The 15174-nt window shown below is 43.0% G+C and overlaps 1 long non-coding RNA gene across 1 annotated transcript; it reads left to right on the top strand.

The window, feature by feature from the left end:
- The first annotated feature begins 2670 nt into the window (after nt 1-2670).
- LOC117640749 lies at nt 2671-14667 on the top strand. Its single transcript, XR_004587451.1, has 3 exons — nt 2671-2768; nt 10170-10173; nt 14655-14667. It is a non-coding gene; the product is annotated as an uncharacterized LOC117640749 (long non-coding RNA).
- Nucleotides 14668-15174: the final 507 nt, after the last annotated feature.

Raw genomic sequence — 15174 nt, 5'->3', positions numbered from 1 at the left:
TTTTTTCTGTAGCTTGAAAAATAGCCGAGATACTTGACCTTTCCTGAAACTTGTACCTAATTTCAACTAAAACCACCAAAAAGGCCCATGTCCAGTTCTCGGAAACGATTTGATATAAACGGCTCAAATTTTGCACACATAAACTCGACCCTAATTGGTGACGATCCAATAAAAATGAGCGAAATCGGTGAGGTTAAATCCGAAAAGTGTCGCACTTATGAAAGAATTACCCAGGCTGGACGGCGCCGCCCGACGCTTCTCGGCGGCTGTCACACTATCTCTCGGAGTGGCGAAAAGCACCATTCGCATTCGAGCCGCTCAGGCGCTTCTCACCCCGCGGCGGCTGTCTCCCTGCCGTCAAACGTGCCAATCGACCGGCAGCAAGGCTCTCTCTCTCTCTCTCTCTCTCTCTCTCTCTCTCTAAGGATAGACAGGGAGCTGGCGTGGCCGAGGCAGCTGAGCGCTGGGACGGCACCGCACAGTGGAGCGAAACGCCAAAAAATGCGACATCGTGCGACATAGAATTATTTTCCGATCCCTCAGCTTTTTTCACGGCATTTTCCCATTTCATGTGTTATCTAGAAAAAGAAATGATTTCCTGGTATTGGCTAGCTTATAGAGCAAAAAATCGCGAAAAACACAAAAATTTTTGTATCAAAATGTGCCATTTTTTACACGTTTTTTGCCCGTAAAACTGTCAGTTTTTCGATTCTGCAACTTTTCTCAACAGATTCTGAAAGCTAAGGACAAGGCCTACACCTTTTGTTATGGTCGCAACACTGTAGCGAGGTCGGCTCTTCGAGTTTTTTGGCCTCAAAGGTTTTCCCTATAATAAATTTTATTGAAAAATTATTCCTATTTTGACAAATTTAGGTATTTTTGTGCCCTTGAGGTCTGTGTTGCCTCGCTACATCTATTTCCGGTTCTTTTTAAACTCGATGGGATGAATTGAAACTGGTTGGGATGTAAAGCGGACTGCAGGGGCACAAGAATACCAAAATTTGCTAAATAAGAAAAATTTTCCAGTGCAATTTATTATAGGAAAAACCTTGAGGCCAAAAAGTCGAAGAGCCGACCTCGCTACAGCGTTGCGACCAAAACAAAAGTTGTAGGCCTTGTCCTTAGCTTTCGAATCTGTTGGAAAAATTTGCAGAATCGAAAAAATGTCATTTTAAGGGGCAAAAAACGTGTAAAAAAGGTACATTTTAGTACAAATTTTCATGTTTTTCGCGATTTTTTGCTCTACAAGCCTAGCCAATACCAGGAAATCATTTCTTTTATAGATAACATCATGAAAGACCCTATGCCGTAAAAAACTGACAGATCGGAAAATGATTTTTGTCCCACGATGTCGCATTTTTTGGCGTTTTGCTCCACTGTGCGCGGCAAACTATCGGCGTATGTTACAAAGGAAATGAAAAAGGAATGTGGGATGCATTCTAATACTTTGTGTCTTTTTCCAGTACCGCGTAAGCAATCGCACGGAAAGTGGACGTGATGCGAAGCAGATCTGTCCCAGATGTGGAGAAATGAAGTCCAAGCTGGTCGCACATCTGAAATCTAAGACGGGCGGCCACCCAGACTGTGACAGTAAGAGAATAAATGCACATGTTGCGGGCCAGTTTTCACACAATGCTCGTGGACCTTTGCATTTGCCCACAGTCTTAGATGCTTTAATGGGAGCAAACAATGACCGTACCGCTCTAGAACGAGTGGTGAGAAACTTCTGTAACATCACAGGAGTGGGCTTGTCTACTAAAGAAACCGACTGTATGCCAATGTACAACTGTGAAGATGTCTTCAAATTGAACTGGGTAAGTTGAATGCATCAAAATGGACGAATTGATAGTCAGTGTCGTTTTGACCATTTCCCTTTTTGGTTCTATAGGTGCCACCACAGGACTTGGTTAACGAGGCCGCCGTCGAAGTTGACAGAAAATGATGAGAGAAGTGATTCGGGACTGTCAAGTGCAAGCAGCAAGGAAACTGTTCTAGACGGTGAATATCACTACTTTAAAGTACCAAGCAAAGTGATGCTTCCCGTACTGGAACGCGAAACAAAAAAGCAAGCCGCCAAGGACCGTCGCAATAAGGATAAAGCAAACAAAGCTGCCACTGCCAATAAAATCGACAAAGCAAATCAGTCAGTTATACAGTGCAGGAAACTTGGCGTAAGTATACTGATTTATGTGATAAGGATTGTGTTTCACTATTCATAAACTAATTTCTTTGTCTGTTGCAGTTCAGAGTGGCTAATCGGGTTCCCAATGACCGGGATGCCCGAGGCTTGTGCGTGATTTGAGGGAAAGGTTACAACAACCTTGGAAGTCATTTGAAGACACATTCTGTGACACATTATGTCGAGAAGGCCAAAATTTTCATGGACTCTCAATTTACGCGATCGTGTCGAGGGCCCTTCCGACATTGATTGACAAACTCGTTGAAGTGAAAGGCAGCAAGCCCGAAATGGAAAGCATTTTGAAGGATGTGTTCACACTTGTTGGAGTTGGCACATCCCGTAATGAAGGCAAATGTCTGCCACATGGCTGTTAGACTAAACCCCGGAGGGGTCGTGCGGACTAATGCGAAAGCATTTGCATAGGATGTTCTCGTTGAACAACAACAACGAAAGTTTGGGGCTTAAAGGCGAGCCGATAATCGGCCCTGTGATCCAAACCATAAACTATATAGACTGGCCTTCTGCGGGATATCCATTGATGCATCCGCAGGCAGCCTCCGAGAAATCACAAGTTTTTGTATTCCAGGGGGTTGTAAACTGCATTGTGGGGAGCCATAAACACTTTTTAGTAGGGCACCATGACCATGAGTGGCTTTTCTCAATTTTTGATCTAATAATCTTCGTCAAAAATTTGCTTTTTGGTTCAGAAAATGTATAAGGGTTGAATAATTGCTGCAGAATAGATACTTTTATCACAAATCGTGAATCACCAGGATGATTGGCTGAGCGATAGCGAAGCCCGTTACTCCAGTGGGGTGAAAAGTTTTGTCTGTGTGTCTGCGTGTGTGTGTGTGTGTGCACTACTCCTCCTGAACGGCTCAGCCGATCTGGCTGAGATTTTGCAGGGTCATTAGGTATGTCCTTGGCTCGCCACACACCAAAATGCAGCTTTCTATCTCAATCCATTCGGTCATGACCGAATATCAGCCAAAAAACACTTCAAAAACGACAGAAAAAACACAACTTTTTGGGTACTTTCAACTTTTTGTCAAGTTTCATATCGTTTCATATGTTTTTGAGGCTGCTGATGACGAAAATAGAACCAGTTTGGGCCACCGATCGAAAGTTAAATCCCATTGGTGTAGATTTTGATGACCAAATACTATTTTTTGAGGGGATCACGCCTATCTCTACGGCCTGCCTAGGGAAGCAGCCTGCCGGAGGCAGGTTAGCGCCGCAGGCCAAGGTAGGTGAATACACCAGGCGTGGATGGTCGAAACTGGCGCAGCATCGCGAAGCCTGTTACGACCAGACACGGTCTGGCGTACACCTACCTTGTTAAGATTGGTTCTGAAACTGAGACTTGAAATGGTAGTTTCTCTAGCACTAAGAGCTCCAAACCGCAAAAGTGGGCCGCGAAAGCGATCCGTGGCAACTTTGCACCGAGACGGCTCTGGCATTATGAGAAACAGCATTTAATTCACTTGTTTGCAGTGTAGTAACCGCGAGAATTTTCTAAAAATTTACAAAATTTAAATCTGCATACGAATTTGGATTCGTCTTAGGAAGACAAACATAAAACGTTAACACATGTCATAGCTTTGGATGTGAAATTTGAAAGCCTTAGAGCGTTAACTGTTTTAAGCCGTCCATTTTAAGGCATCATAGAACGTTTGATACTTCGAAGGTTTTTACAGTGTTTTATAGTTAAGTTGACTGGCCTGATGGTAAGAACAGCGATATAAACAATTTTATAAGAATACTTGTAGAAAGTACACTTCTTGGGCCCAAAAATTACTATGGTCATGGTGCCCCATAGGTGGGGCGCCATGACCACTTTGCGTTTTATTTTCCTAAGTGTTCTGTGAGCCTGCCGTGCATTGCAGACAAGTTCCAATGGGTGGAAGAGGCCCTGGGAGGTCCAAAGAATCCCCTCATGCTGGAAACTGAACTTTTCAAACCACAAGGCGGGGTAGAGGGAGGCACAAAAAAAGTGGTCATGGTTCCTCACCCTCCCTCAGGTGTACGCCAGACCGTGTCTTGTCGTGACAGGCTTCGCGATGCTGCGCCAGTTTCGACAATCCACGCCTGGCGTATACACCTACCTTGGCCTGCGGCGCTAATCTGCCTTCGCAGGCCGCCTTCCTAGGCAGACCGTCGAAATGGGCGCGATCCCCTCAAAAATAGCAATTGGTCATCCAAATCCACACTAATGGGACTCAACATTCGGTCGGAGGTCCGAATGGGTTCTATTTCCGTCATCAGCAGCCTCAAAAACACACAAAACGACATAAAACTCGACCTAACAAATGAAAGTACCAAGAAAGTTGTCTTTTTTCTGCCGTTTTTAAGTGTTTAAGAGCTAATACGACCGAATGGATTGAGATAGAAAGCTGAATTTTGGCGTGTGGCGAGCCAAGAACATGCAGGGTCTTTAGGTACACCTAATGACCCTGCTTAATCTCAGGCAGATCGGCCGAGCCGTTCAGGACGAGTAGTGCGCGCGCGCACACACACGCACGCAGCCCGAAAAAGTTTTTTAACCCCACTGGAGTAACGGGCTTCGCTATCGCTCAGCCGAAAATTCAGTAATATATTTAAAAAAAAAAACCATAAATATCTTTGCTCTTTGACTACATTTGAACATCGAGTCTCACAAGTTTGGACTGCTTGGAATACTGCTTTCTGAGGTCCTCCTTCTTTGCTGTTACTTCTTTACTTCTCTTGTCAGCAACGAAGAACATGAGCATGACTGAGTAAAATTTTACCACTTCTTTTGAGACTTCATGCATGTGGTCTAAACATCCACCTAAATCCTCTTGAGACAATTTCATGTATTTTAGGGTTGTAACAAGGTGGTATAGGTTTACGCCAGACCGTGCCTTGTCGTAACAGGCTTCGCGATGCTGCGGCAGTTTCGACAATAGAGTACCCCAAAGAAGCTGTGGCCCGGAAGAAGAATAAAGACGGTAGTAAGAAATTGCCGTATCTATGAGAAATATACGCTGTGGACCCTCATGCGCAGCGTATATTTCTCATAGATACTGCAATTTCTTACTTCCGTTTTTGTTCTTCTTCTTCCGGGCCAGAGCTTCCTTGGAGTGCTCTATTCACGCCTGGCGTACCTACCTTGGCCCGCGGCGCTAGCCTGCCTTCGCTAGGCTGCTTTCGCAGAGATGGACGTAATCCCCTCTAAAGATAGCATCTAGTCAGCAAAATCAACACTAATGGGACTTAACTTTGGGTCGGGGGTCCGAATAGGTTCTATTTTCGTCATCAGCAGCCTCAAAAAGATAGGAAACGACGTGAAACGTGACTATAGGGTCAATCCCCGCCGAATCGACGATGGTCTGTTTTTGAGGTCGATGGATTCGGTCCAAACCACTTTTAATCGATGCATTGGGACCTCAAAGGAACCTCTCTAAGAGGTTTTTTTATTTAAATCATTTTTCCCAGAGTTATGGCCAATACCATTTTGGGAGACTTAGTGAAATCAGCACTTTTCATTAGGGTGGGCCGTGAAACACGATTTTTCGATATCGCAAACGTAATAGCGCGCCAAAGTTACTTCATGGCAATACAAACTCAACGCGATCTGAGCCAGGTCTGTAACTTAAAGCTTGACCCTCGCGCATCGACTTCGAAAATTCGAAAATTCGTCTTTTACGGGTTTTTCTGAAAACAGCCATAGAAACTGAACCTGATGTCCAAATGATGTTTGCGAGATGGAAATGGAAACGTCTGATCATGCTTTATCAGTTGAAGACCACCGGGACCCTCTCCGAGCAGTAGGGGACCGATGGGAACAAACTACAAAATTACAATTTTTTTCCGTTTTTTACAAAATGCAAAAATTGCCTTCAGGGTTTGATACGGCCATCCTGACGTCACCGTACCCGAACTATACCCCGAATCATCTTCTCTAGGGGCCCCTTTCCCGTTTTAAGCACACGGGGTACCCCGGGATCCGTTCACACGTTAGGATTTGGACGCAAAAACCACATGTTTTACTAAAAATGCAAATTATCGGTACTCAGGGCACTGTAGGGCACACCCGTCTCGTCCGTATGAACTGTAGGGACTCAAAATCGATTACTAGATGGTGTCTTTGAGTCACAGGCACCTACCAGTATATTGACAATCGGATGGAGAGACCTTTAGAACGCCATATCCATTGAAGGTTCGGTTAAATCCCTTTTCCAAACATTGGATTTCTACTGTACTGCTCTTGGCTCGCCCGGAATATCCGAGACGACTCAGCCCTCACCACGAGAAGGTGGCAGCACGTCGAGATTCACCACCACCCTTACCCAAACAACCACAGGTGGGGCTGCGACACACTGTTAAAACGGCCGTACATTTCAAGGAAAAAGTACCGCTAGACCGTACCACACGATGTACAGAACAGCTGTACTTCGTACCCAAAAAGCCGTACTGACTGAGGTACGGTGGTACCAGGCAAATGTTCTTCCAAACTGTGCCTGTATTTTTTCCCATGGATTTTTCCTGCAGCGCTTGTATATGTTGACACCTTCATACTGTACGCAGGAGAATGGAGCAAAACGCGATGGTTCAGTGCGCCAGAACGAAGGTAAATGTTTACCTGTAGGAAGACATCACTTCCAAAATTGGTCAACTGGCGTAACATGTCCCTGCGGCTGTCGCAGGCAGTCGCACAAATTTTAACGGTATTGAGAAACTACGATAACGAAGACAAACGAAACAGGGGCGCGTCTACGGGGGGCTCAGCTCTGCCAGCGCACCAAACGTAAGTATGTTCCCTGGGCCGTTGCAAACGGACATAACAGTGACGAAGGAAATGAAAATGGGTACGATGGATAAGAATAACGTGCATAAACGTGCAGCGACCTTCTGTCGTTAAACCAGACGAGCCATACACGTCCTAAAATACGTTTTAAATCCAGGTTAACGAGAATTACAGTGTAAATAGAGTTTTAAAGGTCTCTTCGTCCGATTGAATATATACTGGTGGGTTCCTGCGACGCAAAGACACCATCAAGTAATCGATTTTGAGTCCCTACAGTTCATACGGACGAGACGAGTGCCCTACGGTGCCCTGAGTACCGATAATTTGCATTTTTAGTAAAACATGTGGTTTTTGCGTCCAAATCCTAACGTGTGAACGGATCCCGGGGTACCCCGTGTGCTTAAAACGGGAAAGGGGCCCCTAGAGAAGATGATTCGGGGTATAGTTCGGGTACGGTGACGTCAGGATGGCCGTATCAAACCCTGAAGGCAATTTTTGCATTTTGTAAAAAACGGAAAAAAATTGTAATTTTGTAGTTTGTTCCCATCGGTCCCCTACTGCTCGGAGAGGGTCCCGGTGGTCTTCAACTGATAAAGCATGATCAGACGTTTCCATTTCCATCTCGCAAACATCATTTGGACATCAGGTTCAGTTTCTATGGCTGTTTTTAGAAAAACCCGTAAAAGACGAATTTTCGAATTTTCAACGTCGATGCGCGAGGGTCAAGCTTTAAGTTACAGACCTGGCTCAGATCGCGTTGAGTTTGTATTACCATGAAGTAACTTTGGCGCGCTATTACGTTTGCGATATCGAAAAATCGTGTTTTACGGCCCACCCTACTTTTCATCTTATCCTATGAAAGTGTGATGTGAGACCCCTTGGGCTTCTATTTCCATTTCAACTAGCTTAGAGGGGTCCTGAAAACCTTCTCCTCTGACTAAAGGTGAAAAATCAAAAAATTTCCATTTTTTACTTAGGAAAATTTATGAAAAACAGTGAAAAATGAGCACAATTTTTTTACGTGGTTTGAGAAATTTCACGATACTTTGTCCTAAGGTTCACTTTAGGTGACCGCTTAAAACTACAAAATATTTCATCTGGCAATACGTATCATCACTGAATCGGGTTGATAAAACTTAATTTTGAGCTAAAATTTTACTCGAAACTCATGACGACAAAGCGCATTGACTCCAAAATCAATTTTCAAAGGTCAAAAAGTTACTAATGATACATCTTGAAGTCAGGGCAGATTAAACACCTCAAGAATCCTTCCCATTGATGATCAAAATGTTGATCTTTCCTTAATTTAGGTGATTTGCTCTCCATTTAAGCCTAAATCCATAAAGTACATGGTGGTTGGTGGTATTGGTGGTCATGGTGGTCCGTTGTTTCAAACAGTTGATTCTTTAGTGTCTGCATTGTTTGTAAGTGGTCTGTACTGGTAAAACTAAGGCATAGTATTATGCCTGCCCTCAAGCGTAAAATCTTACAGTGTACTCTTACGCTCGACTTCAAGCGTAAGAAGAGCTATGTTTAAAGCGTAGCGTAATCAAGCCACATCAGAAATTCTGACCCCCTGCTTCAAGCGTAAAGTCAGTACACTCAATTTCAAGCATAGTAAAAACCCATGCTGCATTTTACAAGCACAGGAGAATGCGCACATTCATTATGCAAAATCAGCTCAATAAAATTTAAGATAATATCTTAGCTATCTTGAATCTCCATCGATCTCACTTAGTACGAATGTTTCAATTCTTTTGTATAGTTTTCACAATTATTAAGCGAAAATTTGACATTTTTAGTCGCAGATTTTTGAAGTTTTAGAAATTATTTTCAGGTTTGCTATAACATTTGTTGACTATCAAGACTTCCTCCAATTCGTTTCCAAGGTATAGGACAGCACAAGTGGCCTCATCTAAACAAGCCTTCAAAACTTGGTGACGCCTGTAGTTCTGGTGAATAAGATCTTGCTTTTACTGAGGACCCATGACACTTTCAAAGCAGCCCACATCAATCTTACCATCACTACAGAGGATCCGATCACTGCAATTAATGACATGCACCTTAGGGTGTACATTTGTGGATCTGAGGATGAGACCAGTGAGCCAGCTGACAAGGTCTACACACTCCGGGTGGGCTGGTACAGGAGGGACACACTCAAAGAAAACTCCTCCACAATTGAGGAAGAGGGTTTTGCTTACCTGGAGGAAGGTTGCCCTGAGTGTCTGGCGGATGTCCATCTTGATCGCCTCATTCCTGAATAAGTGCAACACATCGTTAGTTCCAATCGTAACAACAACGGAGTCTCTGAGATGCGCCATCCAAGTTGCTTGAGAAACCTTCCCGGGGGTGTTCGTGATACTCTGCAAAGCCATTAGCAAACCGAAGCACCTGACTGTCCCCAAGAAGCTGCCAACCTCTGTAAACGGGTTCACCACTTGGCAGAGTGGGGAAACGAGGTGGGAGGGCCGCTCCAAATTGGAGAGGAACTGGAGGTGTGCAAACCTACACAGTGATCCGGGAACCCTGGAAGATCCTGTACAGTTCACTTTGCACCGCAGGCTAGGAGAGATGGTCATTGTAGCAGCCAAGACGAGGCATGGCCACGTTTTTCACATCCAATCTGCTCACACTGGTTATGCAGCTCCTGCAAGCAAGACATACAGTTCTCCCATGCAGGCCCAGGCGCGGAGCTGACAGTTTCCGAGACCAAGTAGAAGATCGGTGCTTGGCGACCACACCACTGTGCTGGAAGGACTGCCACCTGCCCAGCAACTTTGCCCTGGTTCAAAAGATAACTCTGATGAGAAAACTTTTGCGTAAATAAAACTGCAATGCCTTTCTCTATACGGAAATCAGCACATACATAATGGGCGAGGGCAAAGGTGGATGGTGCAGAGAATAGATCACCCTTGATTTCCTGCACCTTCTCACCAGGAGCCATTGTACCTGAAAAGATAAAAAAATGTTACTATAATGCCATTAATAAATGAAAGTACCGTAAACCGGGGTAACTTGAGACAGCAAGGGTAACTTGAGACACTTCTGCTTTTTTACCTTTTTGGAGCTGCCACCTGGCTGGGCACATTCGGAGGTAAAAACTGCCCCAGCACTTTTCATACTTGTTTGGAAAGACGATTAAGCGTTTGAACGGAGGGTTGGGACCAAGCTGGTCAGTTCTATAACGATTTTTCAATTTTAGTAAATTTAACAATTTTAGAGAAGTGTTACAAGTCTCCCTTGGTACTCGAAACACGTTTTGTTGAGACCCAAATGATTGTAGTATCTTTCAACCCCATTATTTCAACATTCTAAATGTAGCATTGGTCTTGAGGGGAACCCATCACACTGTTCGAAATCCAGCCGTTTTAGAACGGAAAATTCGTGCAAAGTTTAAAAACGACTGCTGATGTTCTGAAACGGCAAATCTCTGTTTTGAAACAAAAAATAATAATTCTGGAACAAAATTTTACCATTTGGTAATGAAAAATGCGCTTTCAAAACAAAAATCTGTTTGGAAACAGAATTTACATGTTCACAAACGAAAAAACATCATTCGCACAACGCCTTTTTCTGTTATATCCTTTAACAGTGAGCATTGTTTTAAATATTTGCGTTATTTTTTCCGTTTGCAAATGGTGCGAGTCATTCTTACCTTTGTTCGTCATTTTCACCGAACTGGTTTCAGTTACTGACGGCGTTACAATTCGAAATGGTCATCCGACTTGTTGTTTATCATAAGACACTCTCAGGGTAGACCAAATATTCCTCGTTTCCCGGCAACAAGCAAAAGTATTTTGGCTGCTTACGGCTGAACCGCTCTGTTTGAGAACGGACGTTTTTTAACAGTGCATTCATCGGGTAATATTGACTTTTATAGAAAATGGTAACTGTACGGGGTAACTTGAGACACCAAATTTCATTGATTTTCACAGCAGTTCAGTGGCATAAGTTGACACAGGCACCTCCTTGCACAACAGGGTGGTTTAAAGTAACTGATCTCTCCGTTCTAGGATCATAGCCAAGCCACATTTGGTCGGGAGTCACCTTTTCAGATAGTGTAGAGGGTCCCAAGTTCATATGTAGTGTTTTCTCAACTACGCACGTACCAGATGAGACCTAATGACTCTTGAGGTCTCAAAAGATGGGGAATTGAATTACCTTTCCAACGCGCTAAATGTCATTGAAATCGGACAACTTTTAGCCCAAGAACCGTCGATTTTTTTAAAAAGAAACACTACGGTAAAAATAGTAGAAGTATTTTGAATGAATTTAAAAAATTGACTAAGACTATTTACCTTTGCAAGAATAGATTTTTGTACGTAGAAATAAAAAAATGTCCTAACAGGTGTCAGGGTTGGATGTGAAATGAAAGAATCGCTGTATTTAGTTGATAGGGTTGGATGTGGAATGGGAGAATCGTTGCGCTTCTGAAGTGCCGTTATCCCTCAAATTGACATTAAGCTCGCTGGGAAGGTAATGAAATTCCCCATATTTAGAGACCTTCAGATTTATTGTGTCTCATGAGGTCCGTTCGTAGTTGAGAAAATACTCCAACTTTAAGCTGCATATCAACTTGGGACCCTCTACACTGTCTGAAAAAATGGTTCCCGTCAAATGCGGCTTGGCTATGATGATAAAACGGAGGAGGTGAGTTATTATAAACGGGTGTTACGCCCCTTAACTTCCGTCAAATTCGATGAAACTTGGTGTCTCAAGTTACCCCGCACAGTTACCATTTTCTTTTTTAAAAAAAGGCAATATTGCCCGATGAGTGATGGCTTCCCCTCAAAACCAATTCTACATTTAGAATGTTCAAACAATAGGGTTGAGGAGATTCCATACGCTATGAGAATAGCACGTATGGTACAATGCAGCTGAGATATCGCACCATACGTGCAATGCGTCCCGAAAATGCCCTATGCTAATGCATGGGAATGGGGGAGGTATTGCACTTCATGTGCAATGCTTTTGCATCGCACCAATTGACGTTAGCGTTTGGATTATTAGTGTAAACTGCAGTCATTTGAGTCTAAACAAGACTTGTTTCGAGTACCAAGAGAGACTCGTCACACTCCACTTAAATTGTTAAAGTTCTTAAAATTGAAAAATCGTTATGAAAGTGGTGAGCCTGGTCCTTACCCGCCGTTCAAACGCCTTATCGTCTGAAACACGTGCTAGGGCAGTTTTGACCTCCGAATGTGCCGAGCTTGGTGGCACCTCCTAAAACGGCGGAAAAGCAGAAGTGTCTCAAGTTACCCTTGCTGTCTCAAGTTACCCCGGTTTACGGTAAGTGCCGCATGGTGGAGTGCGAAACGTCCACAGATACGACAAACGGATACTAAGTTTAATTTTGAACGTTATAAACGCTCTCATCCCAGTAACGTGTGACAAAATGTCACGTTCGTTTCGATGTGAATCAGCCATAACTTACCTTACTTTCATTCAAACGAATGTGACACAATGCTCTAGGGAACGTGTCACATTCGTTTCAACGTGACGTCAAGTTCCTGGAATGAGAGAGTGAGCCTTCAACGTGTCATTTTAAGTATGAATTGATCCAGGAAGCGGAAGAAGGGAATAACTTGACTTATCCCCAAATTGAGTTTTTATTTTATTACTGTGCCATAGAATGGTTTACATCATTACACCAAATTATTTGACTGAATTCCAAGCAGTTTAGGAGAAAATCCACATGGAAAAAGGGTATAACTCAACTTAACCCCTTTTACAGTCTAAATTTCATTGGAAAATGGAGATAACTCAACCTTAGTCTACATGAGTCCGTTTGACAAATTGGCAAAAGGATATAACTCAACTTGTGTTTTTATGGATCTAGTGTAAAAAGAATCAACTCAACTTAACCCCCCCCTTAATTTTAAATTTGGAAAAAAGAGCTAAGTCCAAAAAATACACCAGAGTAACATACACTTTATGCAGACTATTGTTCCACTTGACTTGTCTCCAAATTCCACTTTGTTTAGGATATATAAGGTGAGCTGACTCTGTTTTCCATTTCAGCGGAAAGTGATAAGTCGCAGAAATCCTCTACGGAGTGACCTTACACTTTTGATTTTTTTTTTTTCAAAATTTGACTAATGCTTTTTGAAATTATTAACATCTGCAACATTCATTTGTTTTGTTTTAGTTTTCCCTGCTAACAGTTTTTTGTTTCTCCTGACCAAAACTGAGTTATCCCCTTCTTCCGCTTCCTGGATCAATTAGAGGCACGACTCATGAATGCAAGAATAAATTGAGACTTGCTTGCCCTCTCATGCTACAAGGGCATTTAGGCCCCTTGCTCGTTTAATCGATTGTTCGCCCTGGGGCTTTCGCTACTCTACCACATGCATGATGTGACAGAACTGACAACTCACGTCACACGGGTCAAAAACGGCAGAAACACTAATAATTATCGAATTTTCGTGTTATTTGATGTTTTCGGACGCCATTTTGGCACACACGTCCTCCCGCATTGGATCCTGGACGTTTCCAAATGTGGAAATTTACGAAGATTGACAAGAACTGCTATTTACTATGTACAAAGGATAATGAGTAATGACATCGAACACGAAACCCGAACGAAATGAGGCAAATGACCCGGGAAAACAGCAATATTTCGTACTTATTGACGTTTTCGGACGCCATCTTAGCAACTAAACCCTTCCACATTAGACCTTTTATATTCCCAAAGCGTGGAAATTTACGAAGATTGACAAGAGCTGCCATTGGACGTGAATCACGAGCAAAAGGAGCACAAAACCGTTTCAAAACACGGATATTTGGTGTATTTTGACGTTTTCGTACGCCACCTTGGCATTTGGGCCCCTGAAAAATGTGCAGATGGTTGGGAATGGTTACACACTATGTACTTTATATTATTTTACCCCTAAACTGTAAAAAGAATACAGCGACGCTTGTGCGTACCTCGATATTTAAAAAAACAAGCTTTTTGGCGGCCATTTTGGACGCCATCTTGAATTTAGGGGCTTAAATGCAAAAATCGAGCTTGGCAACAGGGCGCATCGTTTTCAGCGGGGTCGAATTAGTCTAGAACCGCCTGTTGCCAGTTTGTAGCACAAATCGCCTCTCGACATGCAATTATCAGCAATCTTTCCCGGTCTATTGAGATCAGACGACTTTCAGCCCAAGATCCGTCGATTTTAAAAAATCATACTACGGTGATAACAGTGGTAAAACAAAGGCATTTAAATTATGCCATTTAAGGGCGAAAACGACTTACGCCCTCAGAGCGGCGTAAATCGTTTGTGCCTTTTGGCAGGGCATTAAAATTTTGCTAAACAATTCCTACGTTATTAACGCCCTTTCGAAGGGTATAAAAGGCCTTACGCCCCTTGAGGGGCGTAAAAGAGTGTTTCCCGACCTAGACATCACGTGACTACGTACAAAGAATAATGAGTACTGACATCGAACACGAAACCCGAACGAAATAGGGCAAGTTTCCAGGAAAAACAGCAATATTTCGTACTTATTGACGTTTTCGGACGCCATCTTAGCAACTAAACCCTCCCACATTAGACCCCGTATACTCCTAAATCGTGGAAATTTACAAAGATCGACAAGAACTGCCATTGGATGTGAATCACGAGCAAAAGGAGCAGAAAACCGTTTCAAAACACGGATATTTGGTGTATTTTGACGTTTTCGTACGCCATCTTGGCATTTGGACCCCTGAAAAATGTACAGATGGTTGGAAATGGTTACACAATATGTACTTTATATTATTTTACCCCTGAAATGTAAAAATAATACAGCGACGCTTGTGCGTACCTCGATATTTTAGAAAAACAAGCCTTTTAGCGACCATTTTGGACGCCATCTTAAATTTAGGGGCTTAAATGCAAAAATCGAGCTTGGCAACAGGGCGCATCGTTTTCAGCGGGGTCAAATTAGTCTAGAACCGCCTGTTGCCAGTTTGTAGCACAAATCGCCTCTCGACATGATTTAGAGAGCCTTTTTCAGGAATCCTTCCCGGTCTATAATGTAACTTTGTTGAAAAGATCCTAATATAAGGTTAAAAAATCTTCTAATATATTCGACAAGTAGTACTTTTCTTTGAAAATAAGATAAATGTCGCAGAAAATCAGTATGGACCGGCATAAACCTCACTTCCGTTAAAAAGCATAGTAAAACATAGGTTTACCCCATATGACAGAGTAACTTGAGACAACTTTGGAGGCCCATGACTCTCATTTTAGGTGACCCC

Source organism: Thrips palmi, unplaced genomic scaffold (assembly GCF_012932325.1).
Source record: "Thrips palmi isolate BJ-2018 unplaced genomic scaffold, TpBJ-2018v1 HiC_scaffold_12, whole genome shotgun sequence".
Lineage (NCBI taxonomy): Eukaryota > Metazoa > Arthropoda > Insecta > Thysanoptera > Thripidae > Thrips > Thrips palmi.
This window is presented reverse-complemented; position numbering and strand designations above follow the sequence as displayed.